This window comes from Hesperophylax consimilis, chromosome 23 (genome assembly GCF_061612785.1).
Source record: "Hesperophylax consimilis isolate HC1 chromosome 23, BYU_Hcon_1.0, whole genome shotgun sequence".
NCBI classification, from domain to species: Eukaryota; Metazoa; Arthropoda; class Insecta; order Trichoptera; family Limnephilidae; genus Hesperophylax; species Hesperophylax consimilis.
In genome coordinates this window covers 20,746,613-20,769,008 of record NC_142858.1, presented here as the reverse complement: position 1 = coordinate 20,769,008, position 22,396 = coordinate 20,746,613, and the positions used below count along the sequence as shown (strand labels likewise).

Here is a 22,396-nt window from a genome sequence, read left to right as displayed (position 1 = left end):
GTTGATAAAATTTTTGTTTCATCACTTTCCATGACTTTATATAACTTTTTAAAGATGTGATGAATTATCATTTTGATGATGTATCCGGTCACCATAAAATATGTGATGAAATCTAGTTTCTTGACAGCCTACAGCTATCAAATTCTCTTATTTATCATACCATTCTGAATGGGTTTTTTTACCAGAGCGATGCAGATAATAACTTCCACTCTGGTACCAAACGTAATTTAAAAATGAAGTATGTAAGTAAGTATATCGGGTTGGATATTGGATACCTCCCCCTCGCCTTCGTGCTGTAGAATAACGTGTTTGTTTCAAATTATTGTCACCTTGAATGATTGCTACGACATGGCATGGCGCCTCAAGGAAAGATTTGATGCTAAGGTGGTTTTAAACTGTGACAAGAATTGGAAACATTTTTTTTTTGCGTATGCGAGCTCTACTAACCAAAATACCTTTTATATTATGTTACACTTTCCATAGATTATTCTACATCAAAGTATAATAGCGGGCTCATCTCCAGGTGACAATTTCTTCCAGCCAAACCAGAATTACAATTGGAATGTCAAATTATTTTAATTATATAACGTTTTCCACAACAAAAACAAAAATACTCAAATGCGAGACTTCATTTATTCAATGTTTTCTATTAAGAGTGGAAGGTACCTATTTTAATATCAGCATGATTGTGCAATATATTGTATCTTGATATCAATTCAATTTACTATTTGAAATATATTTTTTTTATTTTTTTATTACAAGATAATACATTACAAAATGATAAGAAAGTAATAATGTATTATTCCCAGTGAGTTTATAAAACTCATTTCGGGAAAGACAACATTATATTAAGGACAAGACAAATAAATAAAATACTTCAAAATAAATACATTAAAATAAATAAACGCAGATGTTATTATGGAGTTCCAGAGAAAGATTGTGTTAGTCATTAATGAAACTGCTAAGGAAATAGCTTTTAAGAGCTTTTGCCAATGTTTTTTGTTCGTTGCCGGAAGTTTTAAATTACTAGGTAATGCGTTATATTGTTCATATTGTAAGAAGTTAATTCCAAATTTGGTCGTGCAAGTAGATGACGATAAATGTATTTGATTTTCTGATCGTGTTTTGTGCTGGTGTATGTCAGAATTACAAGTATACAAACTTTTTCTTCAGTTAAGAAAAAGTTTGTATAAAAAGAAAATTGTTACTGTTAAACCATTTACAAGCGTTGATAATTTCGTAAATCAGTTCCGTTTTTTGAACAAAATTTAAACTTTAAAGTTCCAATGACTCACGTAAAACTTTAACAAGATCGAATTTTGTCGTGAGAATATAGTGTTTTAACTGTTTTTTTTTTTTACTTTCGAAAAAACGTACGATAGTGAAGGTATTTTTATGTTGACGAATACATTTTTAACAGCCATTTAAAATGTGGAATTTTGATTTGCCGCCAAAACCATATTTTCATTTTTATACGTGAATTTAGGGGCGTTGACGTCACAATGACGTTGTAGCCAGTTGGATCCATTTGGGAATATACGGTTTTAGATCGTTTTTAAAATCAATAATTATTAATGAAACTATTAAACATTACACATATTTAGTATGTATGACGATCAATATCAGAAAATAAAAATTTAATTTTCCTCACATTTTTAACGGTATTCATAGTTTGTGAAAATATCCGATAGTAGTTCTGAAAAATAATAAATTGTTCCTACCATATTACTAATTGGGTAATTACAAATTATGAAATACATTATATGAAATTGGTATTAATAATTTTGTATACATTGGTGATCAGTAATCTAAAATATTTACAGTAGTTAAGACAGCAAATAAATAAATAAAAATCCAGTCATTTCCTATCAAGTTTGGATCCATGCGTCACTAAGAAGGTAGAATTTTTCAAAAATAGTGCCTTATTGAAACGAAGTTTTAAATTACCGAATGCATCTGTTTGTTGTCTGAATACCGCAAAATAATTCCGAGATTTTTTTTAAAGAAAGACACAAACAATTCGGGTTTCGAATAACTTGAAAATATTTTTAAATGTCCTACTACCACAACAGTAAACGGAAAATGTTGCTTGTGTCGTGATGTAGGACTTAGCCAGCCGAAGAAATGAATGGTTCCATGATAACTTAACACAGTGACAATTCAACACACCTTTAAAAAGTGATATAAAGTCATTAGAAACGATGAAAAAAAATTAAACCTAACCTAACCTAACCTACTTAACCCGTTAATAAAGTTTTTGTTTCATCACTCCAAGAGATTTTTCAACTTCGTTTATCCCGAAATAATGGTTCAGGAAAATATTATATCTTGGTTTTAAGCTATCGAATATATGTGTTATCTTTGAGTAGGTACATCAATTTATGAATCTAAACATTGGGAAAACAATAAATAACAAAAAAATACAAAGTTTACAAAGATATATTTTGAAAATAATTTTCTAACACAACTATTTATTTATTCGAGACACAAACAGGATACTTATAAAAATATTAATTATGTTTTACAAAATAAAAAAGTACAATTATAAATATCCCTAGACTAATGTGTCTGCAGCAATCAAATTAGCACATACACATAAGCAAACATGTAAAACAATAACAGTATTTATTATACAAAACATAAAACTTAATTACAAAGATTGAAGCACATAATAAGTAGAAAAATTTAAAGAGTACATATTAAAAAAAAATTCTAAACCACTAAACAAGTTTTTTATTTTTTGAAGTGAAACTTCTTTACGCGCGTCATGCAATTTCGAGGAGTAAAACCAACTCATGACCGAAACGAAAATGCGGGACCGATTAAAGTTCATTTGATGTAGTAAAAGTTTTGAAGTAAAATATAAATGCTTCTTAGCTCATCTCGACAACTGGCGTTGGTGGTGTAATGGTCAGCATAGTTGCTTTCGAAGCAGTTGATCCGAGTTCGATTCTCGGCCATGGAATATTATTTTTTTGTTTTCAAGGAATTTTTTTTTTTTAATGGTTGACCATAATATCAATCCACTAAGTAATATTTTAGGCCTGTAGCATAATTGAAAAGTTAAAGAATGATATAAAATTTTTTATGATGTTAACGATAAAAAAATGAAAAAAAAAATGGGTGTGTCAAGCCTACGCAAGACAGAAGTGAAACTTCTAGTATTCTTCTCTCTCTCTCTTTTCATTTCATTCTCTCTTTTTTTCTTTCTATTGACATATTTATAAGTAGCATGTGATAAAAAAAATTAAAAGTTATAAAAAAAGAAAAAAAAAATTAGTTAAAGCGGGGATCGAACCTCGGTTCTTCACGACCACAGTCGTGCGCTCTGCCTGTAGACAGCGAAGATGAGTTAGGAGAGTGAGTTAAACTAGGTATATAATATTTACACCTTGCTAATGTTTTCAGTATTATTAGGGCTTTTTTATACTAATTTTCATATATTTATTGGCAGGTAGAGTAGAAATTAATATTGTTTAGCGTTTGCCAACGACCATACCATGTTGAACACACCGGTTCTCGTCCGATCACCGAAGTTAAGCAACATTGGGCGCGGTCAGTACTTGGATGGGTGACCGCTTGGGAACACCGCGTGCCGTTGGCCTATTTTTTATTTTAATTTCATGTTTTTTTTATTTTTTTATCATTACTATAATTAATAATATCATAAAATTCTTTAACTTTTCAAGTATGCTACAGGCCTAAAATATTACTTAGTGGATTGATATTATGGTCAACCATTGAAAAAAAAAATTCCTACAAACTTATTAATGTAATTACGATCTTTTTCAAGCGCGTATGTAATGATTATTTTTATCAACCTCGCACACACCTTGCTAATTTTTTCAATATTATTAGGGCTTTTTTATACTAATTTTCATATATTTATTGGCAGGTAGAATAGAAATTAATATTGTTTAACTTTTGCCAACGACCATACCATTTTGAACACACCGGTTCTCGTCCGATCACCGAAGTTAAGCAACATTGGGCGCGGTCAGTACTTGGATGGGTGACCGCTTGGGAACACCGCGTGCCGTTGGCCCATTTTTTATTTTAATTTTATGTTTTTTTTCATTTTTTTATCGTTAACATCATAAAAAATTTTATATCATTCTTTAACTTTTCAATTATGCTACAGGCCTAAAATATTACTTAGTGGATTGATATTATGGTCAACCATTAAAAAAAAAAAATTCCTTGAAAACAAAAAAATAATATTCCATGGCCGAGAATCGAACTCGGATCAACTGCTTCGAAAGCAACTATGCTGACCATTACACCACCAACGCCAGTTGTCGAGATGAGCTAAGAAGCATTTATATTTTACTTCAAAACTTTTACTACATCAAATGAACTTTAATCGGTCCCGCATTTTCGTTTCGGTCATGAGTTGGTTTTACTCCTCGAAATTGCATGACGCGCGTAAAGAAGTTTCACTTCAAAAAAACATAAAATTAAAATAAAAAATGGGCCAACGGCACGCGGTGTTCCCAAGCGGTCACCCATCCAAGTACTGACCGCGCCCAATGTTGCTTAACTTCGGTGATCGGACGAGAACCGGTGTGTTCAAAATGGTATGGTCGTTGGCAAAAGTTAAACAATATTAATTTCTATTCTACCTGCCAATAAATATATGAAAATTAGTATAAAAAAGCCCTAATAATATTGAAAAAATTAGCAAGGTGTGTGCGAGGTTGATAAAAATAATCATTACATACGCGCTTGAAAAAGATCGTAATTACATTAATAAGTTTGTAGGAATTTTTTTTTTCAATGGTTGACCATAATATCAATCCACTAAGTAATATTTTAGGCCTGTAGCATACTTGAAAAGTTAAAGAATTTTATGATATTATTAATTATAGTAATGATAAAAAAATAAAAAAAACATGAAATTAAAATAAAAAATAGGCCAACGGCACGCGGTGTTCCCAAGCGGTCACCCATCCAAGTACTGACCGCGCCCAATGTTGCTTAACTTCGGTGATCGGACGAGAACCGGTGTGTTCAACATGGTATGGTCGTTGGCAAACGCTAAACAATATTAATTTCTACTCTACCTGCCAATAAATATATGAAAATTAGTATAAAAAAGCCCTAATAATACTGAAAACATTAGCAAGGTGTAAATATTATATACCTAGTTTAACTCACTCTCCTAACTCATCTTCGCTGTCTACAGGCAGAGCGCACGACTGTGGTCGTGAAGAACCGAGGTTCGATCCCCGCTTTAACTAATTTTTTTTTTCTTTTTTTATAACTTTTAATTTTTTTTATCACATGCTACTTATAAATATGTCAATAGAAAGAAAAAAAGAGAGAATGAAATGAAAAGAGAGAGAGAGAAGAATACTAGAAGTTTCACTTCTGTCTTGCGTAGGCTTGACACACCCATTTTTTTTTTTTTAAGTACAGAAATCGTGGAGATATTTCTTGAAACACGTTATATTATTTGCAAAAATATCTATGACAGTGTGTATTTTAGCAAGATCATTGTATGATCGAGACATTCTAGACATAGGATTAAAATATCCAGTGTTATTGGCAAAAATTTCGGTCCAAAATATGTTCATATTTCTAGTATATTTGGGCCTGACGTAAAAAGTGATTTGATTGACTAAGTTACTATTAACACGATTATTCACAATTTTGTAAAGCATTAAGAGGTCATTTATATTTCGTCTTTTAACTAAACTCTCTAATTTGAAATATGTAAGTCTTTGTTCATACCCATTTAGAAGATGGTAGACACCTGATCTATACAAATTATCTTTTTTTTCTTCTCATGCATTAAAAAAAAAATGGTAGCGGGATCCCCGAAGTTGTGAAAGTAATTTCAGAACTCAATCTATAAGCTATTGACATATTTGTGCACACTAGTTACAAAGTGTTCAGGCACGTGCCGCTAACTTCGCACAGCGCTCTTGGCGACATAGTTCGCCGGCAGATCAAAGGCCACGCACTCAACACGCAGAGCGGGATATACATTGTTTTGTATATTATGAAACTTATCAATAGTACAAAAATACCCACAAGCAGAAAATCATTAAAGTGTATATTTACCGTCTCAAGTATCCAACGTAAACCCGAAAACTTATTTTATTTTTACATATTATTGTATATTCAGGTATGCCTATAGGTACACTTAATGTAATATAACCACACACGTGCCACTTAAAAATCGAATTTAAGTTAACATTGTAAAATTTACATACACTTTAAGTCAATGAGGGTTGTCGATATTAATGTAATGTAACCACTTAAACACCTGCCACTTAAAATGCGAATTTAAGTTAACATTGTATATTTACATGCATTTAAAATGAATGAAGATTGTCCATGTTATTGTATTGTAACCACTTAAACACCTGACACTTAAAAATCGAATTAAAGTTAATATTGTAAATTAACATGCACTTAAAATGAATGAGGATTGTCGATATTATTGTAATGTACCCACTGAAACATGTGCCACTTAAAGAACGAATTTAGGTTAACATTGTAAATTTGTATACACTTAAAGTCAATGAGGATTGTCGATATTAATGTAATTTAACCACTTAAACACCTGCCACTTAAAAAGCGAATTTAAGTTAACATTGTATATTTACATGCATTTAAAATGAATGGAGATTGTCCATATTATTGTATTGTAACCACTTAAACACGTGACATTTAAAAATCGAATTAAAGTTAATATTGTAAATTAACATACACTTAAAATTAATGAGGATTGTCGATATTACTGTAATGTACCCACTGAAACACGTGCCACTTAAAAAGCGAATTTAAGTTAATATTGTAAATTTACATACACTTAAAATTAATGAGGATTGTCTATATTAATTTATTGTAACCACTGAAACACGTGTTAACATTTATATTCAAATACACTTAAAATTAATGAAGATTGTCAATAAATGTATTATTTTTACTATTAGATCAACTTTTCTAAGACTTTGGCACTAGAAAATGGTTGGACCCAAATAGGGTAGTATTTGTTGGTTATACCCATTTGGTGTTAATCTCCATACTGAATTGCATTGGCTAATCTTGCGAGGTGTTAAACGATTTATTTCCCACCCCCCGCAAAGGCCAGATCCGCCTCCTTGCGCCAGTCACTTCCGCGAGCCCCCAGGGCCGGATTAGTACTATATAGCTAAGATTGTTATATTGCTTACTACACAATGATTTTGAGTCGTAAATATATTTAGTTCTGTTATTTATGGTTTTGATCTTTTTTAAGTTAATGTAGGGATATCTAAATAATAAATAAAATCAGTCAAATAATATTCTGTAATGGCGCTGCAATCACCGATGATATTAACATTATCATTTTTCGAGCGTCTGAAAATAAAATTTAATTTAATTTTAAGTAAAGTACATGCAAAATTGACGAGCTGATAGTTTAATTATGTGTAGATGGTTCAATTATAATTTGAAGCTTTTTTCCAGCTGCTTATATTCTTTAAGCATATCACTTAAAGCCTAAATTTACGAAATTAACTACTAAATTTAACTACTAAACTTAACTACTAAATTTAACTACTAAATTTTTGTATGTTAGGTTGTGTTAGGTTACGCACTTTCCGTGAATTTTGTGTACTTTTATTAAAATGAAAATACTCTTCTGATAAATCTCGAGAATCGGAAAAAAACATCTGTCATTGGCTGCCCATATACTGTTTTATAAACCCTAATATTCTACTATTCCGACTCTTGAACAACAGAAAAAAAAACATCTGTCATTGGCTGCCATTTTATACTGTTTCATAAACCCTACTATTCTACTATTCCGACTATTGAACAACAGAAAAAAACATCTGTCATTGGCTGCCCATATACTGTTTCATAAACCCTACTATTCTACTATTCCGACTCTTGAACAAAAGAAAAAAAACCGTCATTGGCTGATCATATACCATCTGACGCTCGATTTTTTATTTAGGGACTTCGGCTGCTCACAGCCCATATATCAGCTTATCTCTTTCTTGCAAAATCAGACGGTCACCGCGAGCGTGAGCGGTTGACGAATCTCACCTGTGGACCCACCGACGTCTGATTGCACCTGTGAGGGACTTCCGACTCGGAGAATCTGATTCCACTTGTACATACTTGTTTTGCGTTTATCTGATGTGTAAAACTAACAATGTCCCATATACACTATTAACACTTATACTAACCTGAGCATAGTGCTAACTAACCCCTCTTGCATGGACATTTGAGGTCTAGAATCGTTATACACCTAGAGTCTTTTATCAATATAATAAAATAGAGTCCTGTTGTGTACCTTGAAGGAGTAACCATTTGTACTTATACCGGGGTGGGAAAGTGGTGGGAGCCTCAAATGCCCATATACCGTTTCATAAACCCTACTATTATACTATTCCACTATTCCGACTCTTGAACAACAGAAAAAAAAATCCGTCATTGGCTATCCATATACCATCCATACCATCATAAACCCTACTAGAAGCGCAAGAGTAGTCTAACCCTCACGTTGTCAGTTATTGACCTAATCTTCAGCCAAAGTTGGCACACAATAAAATACAAAATCAACAACCTTCATTTAAAGATGGCGCCGTAATCATCGCCTGTGAACTCGATATTTTCAAATCTTTCAAAATAGCATTCTTTAAACATCCACAAAACAAACATTGAAGTTGACCATTAAATAGAACACAATAAAAACATGCAAGGTGTCCGGAAATTCGTAGTAGGTACAGACGGGAAAATGGAGAACCCAAATAAAGCTTTTTTTTATATGAACATTTATTATTTTATATAATATTTTTGTTTTCGGGAAGAATGAATGCAAATCTTGCAAGCGGAAATTAACCCACTTACCGACATCCGATCCATCTGAAACTCGACAAATAGACTCGTTGTCGATGAAAATGCATTCAATTAACTTTTGGTGGCTATCATAACAAAATTTCGAAATGATCAAAAAAAATGTTTTTATGGGTTTCCTATGATGTAGATCAGGGGTTCCCAACCCCGTGCCCGTTCGTATAATTCGTATGTGCCCGCCACTATTCGACATTGAAATAATTTTTTCATAAACATTAATTAAAAATGTGAATATTTTTATTTATTTGTTAGAGTTTTAATTTTTTGAGTGCCTAGGAGTGATAGCATTCTTCGCCTGGAACCGCGTTGTTGTCATTTTGATTGCGATTGCTGCCCCGAGTTTGTCGATTAAAAATACTACCTACCGATATTTAAGAATGTGCTCTAGAGTACAAAAAGGTTGGGAACCCCTGATGTAGATACACCAGTCTCCCCACTTATACTACGATTTTTCGGACGCCGTGTATGTTTACATGAATAAACTTTGTTTTGTTAAAAGCTTTCAAGCCACATTTTTTGGGAATGTCACTTTTCAGTTGTTTCATATGGAATAATTGTCATAGAACAACATTGTAAAGTAATTTTTGCTGATTAAGCCATTTTTAATACTAAAATCTAAATTCAAAAGTTTGAAATTTCACAAACCTCACATTTTTCAAAATTATAGTAATAATAATAATAATAAAAGTGTTTATTCCGGTATGTGGGGAGGTTAGTGCAGTCCCACACATTCCATATAGAGATACAAAAAAAAATATATGATCAAAAACAAAAAGATAATAGAAAAAAAAACAGAATAAATTGAAAGTAAAATAGAATAAAATGATAAAATTATAAATAGTATTGTAATATTTTACATAAAAATTTTAGTAAAACATATAACAACTTTTATATGAAGTTTAAGATTTTTAATAACTTTAACGAATCCGTAAATATTTTTACCGTCTCAGTATACATTATGTGAGATGGCCATCATAGCCAAAGCACTTGATGAAGAAGAAGAAGAAAATAGAAGCGACGATGGCGCAACGTAAGTGCGGTGACCTCGAGTTGACTACGAATCGTATGGTATTCACTAGCTTGTCCGAAGCACAGCAATGCCGCTACGATGCTGAGTAGCGTGCGTTGCAGTATGTAGTTTCATACAAAGAATTCTGAATGGCACGAGCTCCTACGATGTTGGTCTGGTGCTGGGGTTATATGTGTGCGATATGTTAAAGCTTCATGCCACATCCCACCGTTAACTGTTTTAAATGCTGACATTTTTTTTAATTCTGAGTTTTCGATAGTCTACTGGGTACCCATCAGACTATCAAAAGACTACACCCTTAACTAGTAGTCGGACGATCCAAGGTCGGTACCCAAATCGGTTAACCGACTTTACCAAAAATTCTCAGTGAAAACGTCTGTTTTCAAAATCTTTGGATAATACGTTTATTTGTGTTTTTTTTTTTTTATAGTGTAATTTAAAATATTTACTCACCGAATGATTGGAAACGGTATTATTAATAAAAAAACAATTATTCATTTACTATTGTTAATTCACTTCCTCTAAAACAGCCATAAGCAGTAAAACACAGTAAGAAATGAAACTTTAAACAGCTCTACTGCAAAACTACAAATTTGCACATCCAGCACTTTTCTTCGGGACCGTCAATATGTAAATGACATTTTCCAACAGAAAAATAAAGGTGAATTAATCTCTTAACTACGTTAGTTCCAAAACTGTACCTGCCCGGTAGTAGGATTTTTGGCATTGCACGCATTGGAAAAAACACCTGTTTTTATTATTTCTATTTTAGAGACCGATAATTCGTGGTGGAATTCCATTATAATATATTATAATAAAACAAATAAAAAACTTTATTCCACTTAATTTTATTTTGACCGTAACCGGTTTCAGCTCGTCAAAGCCATCTTCAGACTGGTCATTGTAACAGATTATCAAGGTGAAGGGCACGTTGCGCGCCATTTATAACGGGATATTAAGGTTGCAAGGCACTTTGTCGCCTTTGTAACAAGTTATGTGGTAACATAGTGTAGAAGTAAAAGAAGGAAGGAAATGATTCCAAGATACAGTATTTGTTTCTACAACTTTAGATACATGAGAACTCTTTAAATCAACAGTAAATATCTCAGGGGTGTGCATCATCCAAAGGATTCAATGCACGGTTGGAAAATTTAAAATTACATTGAGAGATTGACAATAAGGTTGGCGACATTAAAAGTCTGACCAGTCTGAAGATGGCTTTGACGAGCTGAAACCGGTTACAGTCAAAATAAAATTACGTGGAATAAAGTTTTTTATTTGTTTTATTATAATATATTACCTGTTTTTATTTTAAAACGAAGCGCTACATCATAATTGCTTATCTATAATTTATCAATGTTTGCAATTGTTATTAGTTTGTCTTTCCATGTGCAAACGAATTTTTTGTAACTTATTTTGTAGTTCTACTATACACGCTTACCTGTTCATTAACGATTTACTGTCGATCTTAAAGACAAGGTTCCATGGTACATATATAATTCTTCTGCATCAAATCTATACCAAAGATCTCTGAAGATTAAAATAAGGTTTTATAGTTGGACTCAATTTAGATTGCTGTGTGTTATCATATTAAAAATGCTTAATTTTTGTCCTCAGATAAATGATTGAATCTAAAAAATATATAGGCAGTACGATTATTTGAAGTTTGGCTTCATTCCATCATTATTAAACAAACACCTGCCCATGTGCTTTTTATGCAACATTAATTAAGCAATGACGCTGTGAAACTATCCAAGATGTAGGATAATCTGCAACGGTGTCATCCTGATAAAATAGATGAAGATTTGAAACCAGGTAAAGAAGAAACACTTTAGAAATCACTCGCCGAGGAGATTTAAAGTTAAACCTGACTAAATTGAAACAAACTTTGAAATTTTGATATCAAAGGATCAGGTTCTTCCAACTCATTAAAATAAGTGTTTTTTGTGTTTTTGTGCTCGACTCCCCAGATTGTAAATTCTGTGGTAGAAGTGGGAACTTTAGATAATATATTTTTTTGGTTGTTCCTCTCTAAACAAATATCCTCTCTTCTATCGAGTCTTATCTAAAATTGCCTCCCCTCCATTTAACATCTCATCTCTTCTAAGTCTGAATTTGACTCCTAGCTTCCATATAATTTTGAAATTTGCCCATTTAAACAAAATAGATGTATAAATTCACCTTCTCTCTTTCGATAATTTGAAATGATGGCCTAGAACACCCTTGAAGGGTGAAAGCCAGAAATAATTCTAAATATATATGTATACTTAGATATATATAATATTACTAGATATGTATTTTGTGTTTTACTTAATAATAACTACAAAAAACCTATATATTTATAAACACATATTTTTATTTAATTTACAACTATAAAGTAAACCCTATCAAAGGGTAAGATTCAAAAACACATTTACGTTGCTAAAATCAATATTTGGAAAACAGGAGGTCCATAGAAAACGGAAAAAAATCGGCATGTGGTCTAGTAAGTTTGGGGACCTCTGCTCTCAAGCTACCATTATAATTCCAAGTAGACACCAGTTGAGTAGGTAACTCGGCCGAGTAAAACCACAGCCCCCTTGAGATGATTTTTCACAAAAACGGCGCTAGACAAACCAGAAGTGGAAGAGAATACAGTTCTGAAGCTGAGAGTTTATTGTGAATTAAGTATATTGTTTAAATATCAGAGCGAATTATGTACATTTTTGTTCAATGAATAAATTTATGCCAATATCCAGTCTAATTATCCATGTAATACATTGACAAACTATGTAATGTAATTAAATTTATTCATGTCAACTAAAATACTGATTTTGGTGTGGTTTATTAATGAATTACAACACACAAACTACCCCTCTACACAAACTACCACTCTCCGAATATTCGGAGTTGGAGTCGGCCTCAGTGTACTGGTACCATGACAAATTCAGTGAAACTTATTGAAAGACCTTTGAGTTTTTTTTGAGCCGGTCTGAGATACTCATTCCAAGCATTACAATAGTCTTTATTTTAGAGGATACTCCATACAGTCACTGATCTCCCTCTTTGGTAAAATCAGACAAGCTTGGGTTTTTGAGATGTTGAAATTGACCTGGTGGCCCAGGCACGAACCTTCTAGAGGTGGTAGTTAAATTTTTATCTCAAAACTTCCCCAGTGCTTGTAGAGGGCTTGTTAAAAGAAAACTCTTGTTAACGGTGCTGTCATAAGCATAGTGATGAATTGGGGCACATTCAACGTGATCATTATGACAGCACGGATATCTGTGGCTTATATTGCATTGTTTTGGCGTGGAGAGGAAAAAGAACCATCAACTAAAGTCCGAATCGGTCTTCCCTTGAGAAAGAACGCAGTACTACTATGCATACATAGGATGAATCTCGTAACTCGTAATCTCATAATCATAGTAACTTCCCGGGAAGCGCCAGGTTCAATTTTTAGTACATTTTATTTGTATTTAAGTTAAGTATTATTTTATTCTTTATGGCTGTCTATATCGTGTTCCCCTCAAGCTACTGCAGATCATGTTTTCCCTAAGAGTAAATGTTACAAAGCTCAGGCACTCAATAAATCATATTTTGTAATTAACATTCTTTAAAAATATACTAATAATAAAAATAAAGCTAGACCGGTCAGTGGCTGAGTTGACATAGCGTTTGGGTCCTACCCAGGCGTGGTGTGTTCAATTCCTCGGCTGGTTAAGTGCTCCATCATAACACAAGCAACATTTTCCACTGTGGTGGTAGTGGGAAATTTTCAAATATTGTTAGGTTATTCGTAACCAGGGAATGTTTTTTGCTAAAAAAATTAAACAAAAAGATAATCTGAGGTTATGCTTGGTATAAAAACGGGCTTAAATGCTGCTGTCGTGGAACTTAGGTGATTTTAGGCATTTAAAAAGATAATATGTATAAATGACCATGACTATGAATAATTAATATATTTGATTTGGACTCTTGACTCTTTGGATGAATTACCGCTGACTGATAGAAGTGATTGATTAGATGAATACATTGATTAGTAATGAGGGGATTAGGAGCCAGACAAAGGCAGCCAGCATTACAATTACAAACTACCCACTTAAGTGAATCTTTGTTCAGGACGTACTGTGACTAACGTATGACCGTTGAAATCCAAAATCATTAGATGACGTTCATGATTGCGAACAGGGAACAAAGGTCACCGACAATTAGCAAATCTGCAAAAAAATTAGAACTAAAACCACTTAGGGTGACCTATGGCAGAGGTGTTAGTTATCCCGGTAAATGGTACCCGCCTCCCAAATTGAAGTACACTGCAAGGTAAATTCAAGATGTAGCTGGTGGAACCCTACTGAACTAGTACGACTGGGACAAATCGCAATGCATGCAAAAACTTTTAACACAGTGCATAAGTTCATCTGCCTTTTATTTGTGAAAATCATAATACTAAAATAATTAATCTAGAAAGTGGCTGATAATGTGATGTCATCATGTTATGACAGCCATTAATGACAGCTGTCAGCGAAAGCCATAGACATAAATAAACCACTCTCGCCATAGATATACCACTCACAGAAATAATCGAATAGACAATATTTTTAACTCTTCAGCCAATAGACTAAATAAAGAGAATAAGTCAAGGTTTGTGAAAAAGGAAATTTTTCACGAACCTTGGTAATGTATCCGTGTTCTGAATTAAGTACCAACCTACCTATATGTTTTCCAAATGAAACTGTTAATAAATTATAAATATTTATGAAAAGAAGAAAAAAGCTATCAGACGATAATAAAAGACTAAACATTTTTAAATACCGCATACGATAACGAACGAAAGGTAAGTAAAAATGATAATTATAAAATAAATGCTAATTCTTTAAATATATACAGTAATACCCAGTTTCTTTGTTTTTTTGCTCACTGATCACCCCCCTAAGGAGATTCAATCATTTCTTTCTCTTTTCCTGTAGCTGCCGAATCGAACAAAAAAAATATTTTGACCGTTTCTTTGGTTTTTTAATTACTTTTCTTGTACTTATTAGTACTCTAAATAAAGCACTTTCCCGGGAATTGTGTATATTCCAACCGAATGAACGCTTATAAAAAATTTCCGATAAGAGGCGGGAAATTTATCTCGGAAGCATTGGAATGAAATATATTTATGTCATTCTTCATCAAAATATTTCAATCGAATCCATCATTACCTAGACACCTGGACAGTGGACTTTGGACCTAGCCACAATTCATAGCCTATAGACTTTCAGCCCGCCATAGACTCGCGGATTTACCAGTGTTGCCAACTCAGTTCCTTTAGAGCTAGATTTGGCTCTAAATTGAGGCTGGCAGTTCCAAAAAAGTGATTTCGCTTCTTAGCTCATTTTTCAGATAATCTAGCTCTTTTATTTATACTAAACTGGTCAACGAAAAATGACAATTTAATAGTCATTTCTTTAGGAATCGGGTGTTGAAATCTTGGTTTTATACCTCAGAATTTCTCTATCCGCGATCTCTACCCCTCCAAGGAAAAGAAAGGCTACACAAGGTTTTAGCTCTTTTTTAACTCGTTTTCGAGTGAGCTTTATTTAGAAAATCGAGTTGGCAACACTGAGCCCGACCCGTGCTGTATTCCGAGCAGCGAGCAGCGCGCACCGTTTACCACCGTCGTCACCGAAAAGTCATTCAGTCAAAAGTAGTTCGCCTCGTAAAGAACGTGTCGGTCTGAACGCGTTTCATATTCACAGTTATATTTCGTCTTACTGAATGAATTCGGCATCTTTAGACAAAGTAACATTTTTTAAGCGTTTTTCTGTCATCTATTAAAGTTTTAGTGCACGTACTACTCTTGTGAGAGGGTATCCTAGACAGGTGTTTCTGTTCATCATCTGTTCTGGTAAGTGTTTTTGGAATAGTTCCTACATAATATTACGCACCTAAGATAGTTTTTCGTTACGATAGTTTTTCATAACAACCGTGACACGTGGATCTAACAAATCACAGTTTCTGCCTTGCGTTAATATTTTATGTATACAACGATCAATGAGCATTACAAATGTCATATGTATTCAACCATAACAGAAATTTGTGTCAAGATGTAATGTTTTTATAGTTTCTTATTTTCTATAATAAAAAACCGTCGTATTTTGCTTGCTTCCTGAAGTAAAGTCTATCGTTGAACTGTAAGGTACAACGTCAAAGAGTGTGGAGTTATGTTTTAGAGGTACAGTTTTTTTATAAAATAGATTTTTCTTAAAATAGGATATACCATTAAAATAAAATACGTACAACACTAAATGTGATAAATACGTCTGTCGAAAACTAAAATAATCACTTCTTGGGAAGCCCTGATTTGATCTATGTGCAATAATAATGAATTCTAGACATTTTTCAACAAACAATCCTTGAGAACATCTAGATCGATGTGACCATTGGTGGATACTAGGGAAATTGGGGATATTTTCATTTAACAATCTTTATAATATTACAATAATTAGTTGTGTGGTTAATTGAATAACATAAATATGATGTTCTGGGCCTGGTCTCATGTGTTTTGCGGTACCACTATAAATAATATTTTGGCGAAGTGATATGTATATATATTTATTGAATATTATATTATCTAGTTACTTATGTAATTCTGTTTTCTCACATTCAAAATAATGATGCCGAAGATTAGCTCGAATTTTAATGTACACCATTGTATTGAAATAACTGATACATCATTATCATTCATTATTGTTACTGAGATAGAATCTTTAGCTGAATTAAGATATTAATTATAAGATTATAATACCAAGGTCTTTCAAGGACTTAAATTTAGTGAAAATAATATTTTAAATTATTTAAAATAAAAGATGCGCAATATTAAGTTGTATTGAGTTTGTTTTTATCTCCTAATAATCCTAATAATATTGACAGCAGGCCTTTGGCCTATTTAAATCTTTTGTTCGCTTGGTTTAGGTCTTTTTTTGTTCGGTTGAAAACAACATTGTAGAGACTAGAAAAAATAAAGGCCCAATAACTGATCCTTGAGGAACTCCACTCGCAATTTTGGTACCTAAGTTCTACTGCTGAAAAGCGATTTGTGCTTACGGTTGTATAATTCCATTTTATTTACACGTATTTCTAGAATAATGTTTTGTAATTTGCTAAATAGGTAGGTACCTACCTGTCTTGTATCTACATTTCTTGTTTGTTTTGCATATTAACTAATTCCATTTAATAATAAAAGTAGTTTCATTTAGTAAAAAATGAAGCAGAAAACGCGGTTATAATATTAAACAACTTACTCATGAGTATTTAATTCACCAAGAACTAGATACAAAATCACGGATCATGTAACTAGACTAACTAGGTAAAAAAGTTTTGAAAAGGTGTATAATTAAGGCGAAGCTTAATGCCAAATCACTATTTTGATTAATCTGTACAACGAATTGGCGTACATTATGAATACCAAAACACATGCGTTAGATAAATTGAAGGTTTTCCTATCGCTTCGCTAAAGTAGAATACAAATAAAAAATAAATTATTCAATAAAAAATATAAATGTAAACTACTAAAAAAAATCTTTTTTCAATAGAAATGTATGAACGCATAAAGGAAACAACTTTAAAAAATACGGTATTATAGCCATGATTATCTGTGACAGTTTCACTTGATTAACTTTTTTGCTTTCTTACAACTTTATTCACAAAAAAATTTAAAAAAAAGTTTTTTTCTTAAATTCGAACGTTTCTAGACTCCTTTTTGTCAAGCGATTTTAATGCCTATTACCTACGATATAAGGTATACCAAGAATATACACATTTTTGGCTTGTAGCTTCCTCTTAATTGTGCATCAACTGTTAAGTGCCCCTGAGGTGATGTCTCACAAAAGCGGCGCTATATAAATTAGCCAGGAATAAATAAATAAATAATTGTTTCACATTTGTTTATATATGATGAATACAATCTTAAATATATTTTCAAAAAGACCTATAAAAGTAGTCCAAACGTAGATGTGATTTCCACCTTGGAAAATAACTTGCGAACTATTTATAATGGATTATGTTTGTTTGAAGGAAACGCTAATAAGGAATACGGAAATTATTGTGATCGACCTGAATAACAGTAATATTACGTGACTAGACATCTAGACAACTTAAAAAGGTGTTGTGTGTAAACACTATCATGTTTATTTACTATGTGAACACATTGTCCTTTCAATGAATGATAATTAAAAACTTAGCATCTTGACTTTCCTCACCCGGATCACAACGATCACCGGATAATAATTATTAATTACTATGACAAAATAAAGGCACTTAGAAGAACGGCTACTTTGACAACACCACGGCTTGGTCAATGTTTTTATGAATGCTTTAACATTTTTACACGGATTCTTAAATTTGACTGATTCTTTTTGTTTTGGGGGCGATTTCGTGGGAGAGATCGACACACGTGATGAAACCGGTCCGCGCTGAACTTTGGACTCGGATGCCCGATATAAACCACAAGTTCTGGGCGCTCTCCACAACACAACTAACTACTGGCAGCTTTGCTAATTATCACGCATAAGAAGCATTATTTCTTAGAAAAGTAGCTGGTTCATTTTATACATCACATTGTTATTGTGTGCTCCAATGTACATCTTATAAAATGTACATAAATTGGACCATGTTACGCAAAAACCATCCAACCCATAAATTGGCTAGCTGAAATAATAAATGGTTGCGGATTTTATGTATGAAAAAATATTACAATGAAGAAGCATTGTGTATTGTGTTATATTCAAAATCTTGATTGACTAGTCCTGTTTTAAATCGACCGTTTTGCATTTCGTATGTCTGTAAATTTGTTTGTACGTTCCGTTTCCGGTTCAAGACTGACAGGAAATTTTGGTTTTGATTTATTAATAAGAGAAAATTAAAGACATATTTTTTGACGCGAGGTCTAATATTCACAAAACTACTAAGTAGTTATTTTGTCAATGAGGTAACATTTTATAAATATGTAGGTTGGATGCCAAATTTATAAAATGATGTTTTTTCAAAGATTTTGTATGGTCTCCCGTGTCAACGAAGTGTTTTCTTCTGGTTCAAAATCGAGCACATACAAACAAACCACGTGAATGTCTTCTGCAATATTTTATGTATGAAAATAATTTGAATGTGAAAAAAGTCCAAAGCTGCCAACCCACGTGGATGTTTCTAATATTGAACTTTTCGTTTAGCTGTCTACAGTAAATGAAAATATCACTATTGATGAAATAGGATTCATATAAAAGTCGAATTTAGCAAATTGTGGGTTGGATGGAAATGCATAACATGGTCCAATTAATTTTTATGTTTTACAAATTTTCTTACGTAATTTCTAATCAGTATTTTTTTTCTGATTTACCTTGATCTACCGAGTCATTTAAATATTACATTATTAACACTTTTCAAAATACATCGTTCAATGACCGCGTATGTCGTGACATTAGTTAATTCGTTCGTTAAATTCCTTTATCAACATATTGACCGGTCAGTGGCTGAGTTGGCATCGCGTAGTGTGTTTAATTCTTCGGCTAGCTAAGTCCTCCATCACAACATTCAAGCAACATTTTCCTCTAACTGGTGTGGTAGTAGGAGATTTTCAAATATTGTCAGGTTATTTATTCACAACCGAGGAATGTTTCTCTTTCTTTAAAAAAAACATTCATTGTTTATTGTTTGCATAAACAATAAAGAAATAAATAGTTTGATCGCGTACCAGATTTTACAAACGATTCGCAATACCCTTTTTATATAATATATATAAAAGAGAGCGATAATTGAACTTGAGTTATATTTAAGTAATTCAGTTCAGATATGTTTAACTTTGTCCTTTTTGAAACAGAATCCAAATCGCTGTTTATCTTGTCGTGAGTCAGAAAGAGAGACTTTTCACGGTTGAGAGGGACTCTCCGTACTACTGCACCAACCGCAAATTCAAGGCTAAACCTATTTTAAGAAATTAACCTAATATTTATAAAAATCGGGATAGTTTTGGACTCGGTAGGTGACTCTGATGTAAGAATTGAACTTGAAATTATTTAACTTTCCTACATAGAAGGCGGTTTGTGGCAGGACAACGTCTTATATTATAAAATACATTCCAAGTGGTTGAGTTAAATTCTACCTGGTTTCTAATCTTATTATATAAAAATTTAGCTTGCGTATGTCTGTGCTCGCAAAACTGTAAAAATTGTCGACTGATATCTTTTTAAATCTAAAACTACAAAGTTTAATAATATTATATTAAAAATTTGGACTTTACAACATTGAGACACAACCCACGAAAAAGTGTGTGTCTTGTAGCTTCCTTAACATTTAAAAGGAATTCATTGAACATTTAAAAATCTCTAGAGTAAACATTGTTTGGTGTTGTCGATAAATTTGTCTTAGGAAGTCGAAATCGCTGAAGCTTCTCGTAGGATAGGCATGAACTATACTATTAATATTAACGCTTTTAACAAATAAGCTGGTAACATTTTATTTTTTACTTTATAAATAAATATTAGCGTATTATAGACTAAACGTTGCCACACACTTAGAACATTGAGTTGGCGTTGCTTGTTTTTTTATCCTGTATAAAGACCTAAAATTCCCACCACACTAACAAACTCAAATAGTGTGTACTATAAACATGTATTGAATCAGTTAAGCTAATAATTCTTACACCTTATATGAACATTAAAAAAATTAAGATGCTTACCTAACTTATCTCATATATTGTAAACATGAAAGAAATTTCCACAATGCTATGTAAAAAGTAATTTTTTCCAATGATATGATTTTATTGTATGTATTTGTGTTATATCAAAATGACAATTCAACACACCTATGAAAAGTGTTAAATACGTTAAACAAAAACTATGTTAAATACGTTACATAATATGTAAGTCATTTTAATGACTTTATTTCACCTTTTAAAGGTGTGTTGAATTGTCATTTTTTAAATTTAATTGTCATTTGGGGAGTTATCATGAGTTCCATGGAACCGAATTAAACCTACAAAAAAGAGAGGAATAGCGGGTGGCGTGGCATGGTTTTTTTTATACCAATCTACACTTTTATTCCGATATTGACATTCAAAACAAGAGCAAGTTGACTGTCTACATGAGATTTCTGTTTTCATTTTTATAAACAAATTCCCGCAATTTCTGTATGGCCATTAACGATTTTGGCAGAGTGATGGGTTAATGAATTAATAGGCACTTCAATCGATGGAATATTGTAATCGAGGGGTTATATTATGAGATAAACCGAATCCTTTGCATAAAATTCTAATTATCGCAAAGATACCAGCGATTATATTCGCGTCGATAACAATCTGAATTGATTAAAAATATTAATAAATGATAAGGCACTGAACCATTGTACTTGACTGATCTCTGCTTGAATGTCAATAATATAACTAATAGAGACAACTCTCGCTCAGGTGAGCCAAGTAAGATGCACGAACATACTACATACATATACTGTAACAGACAACGCTATATTTTTGGGCTTGATATATTTCAGCTTATCTCTTGCCATACGTTCCATTGGTAGTGTATAGCGAGCGATGTACTAAAATAGACCAAGCCATAATGCGTATAGCGTAATGTGTCGCCGACGCCCTATAAATATTGCAAAATTTCAGGACAGAGCTTTCAAATAACTTTGTCCGAATTCTTAACATACCATTATGTTTGAGCCCTTGAAGTGATTTTATCACAAAACGGTTATAAATAAAGTTAAATGTTTATTAAAAATAAATTAAATAGCCGTCACGGGATGCCTGGCAGATGGAAAATGGAAGTAAACAAGCATTCAAATTTTGATTTATGATTTTTTATATAAATTTTGATAAATAAATATACTACTTATGTTTACAAGACAAGGTTTTTATGCAAAGCAAAAAAGATAACAAATTATTAAAAGCAATAATTATTAGCCTGAAAAAAAAATTGATATATATTTTCCGAAAAAATAATGTCGCTGACGGGAATCGAATCCGCACCCTTCTGATTACCGGTCAGGTGCACTAAGCCACTGTGCTACGTCGGCTTATTTTTAACTGCCAAATAGTTCAATAAATAGATACTAGTATTTTATTCAATTACAAATTATAAATTTATCATCATTTAGAAGTTGCTGCCATTAGCAACAACCTATCTTTGTGAACAAGGCTTTTCATTTTTCATTCGAACATTATTTGAACAATAATGACAATCTGCTGAAATGATCGATATTAAATGAAACGACTACAATATCTACGACGGACGTGACTTGCGCATGTATTCTATGTATGTCAAATGCATAAAATATCCGACAACAGATACACGGTATATATAAAATAAGGTCTACACAAAAGAAGAGATTAATATTTTTTAATTAAAAAGGTGCCACACCAAAATAAGCTTGCTGAATTCGAAGAAGTTATATATTTATGTTTACGCATTGTGTTGATTGTTAGAGAGAAGGTAGTCTTGGGCGTCTATGCATCTATTACCGTATTATTCATAGGTATAATCAGTACTGGGGCGTAAT

General features: G+C 32.4%; 1 protein-coding gene and 4 non-coding genes across 6 annotated transcripts in view; 3 read left to right on the top strand and 2 right to left on the bottom strand.

Annotated features, from left to right (window-relative positions):
• Nucleotides 1-3,485: 3,485 nt before the first annotated feature.
• LOC149412436 (5S ribosomal RNA) lies at nucleotides 3,486-3,604 on the top strand. The gene has a single exon (XR_016304613.1). It is a non-coding gene; the product is annotated as a 5S ribosomal RNA (ribosomal RNA).
• A 322-nt stretch (nucleotides 3,605-3,926) lies between these two features.
• LOC149412435 (5S ribosomal RNA) lies at nucleotides 3,927-4,045 on the top strand. The gene has a single exon (XR_016304632.1). It is a non-coding gene; the product is annotated as a 5S ribosomal RNA (ribosomal RNA).
• A 427-nt stretch (nucleotides 4,046-4,472) lies between these two features.
• Nucleotides 4,473-4,591, bottom strand: LOC149412434 (5S ribosomal RNA). Its single transcript, XR_016304631.1, has one exon. It is a non-coding gene; the product is annotated as a 5S ribosomal RNA (ribosomal RNA).
• A 322-nt stretch (nucleotides 4,592-4,913) lies between these two features.
• Nucleotides 4,914-5,032, bottom strand: LOC149412433 (5S ribosomal RNA). The gene has a single exon (XR_016304612.1). It is a non-coding gene; the product is annotated as a 5S ribosomal RNA (ribosomal RNA).
• A 10,474-nt stretch (nucleotides 5,033-15,506) lies between these two features.
• The window catches only part of whd (carnitine O-palmitoyltransferase whd), a 68,317-nt gene continuing 61,427 nt past the window's right edge, over nucleotides 15,507-22,396 (top strand). For both annotated transcript variants that reach the window (XM_089646018.1, XM_089646017.1), the window contains exon 1: nucleotides 15,507-15,752. The gene's annotated coding sequence lies outside the window, so the exon portion shown is untranslated. The remainder of the gene's footprint in view (nucleotides 15,753-22,396) is intronic.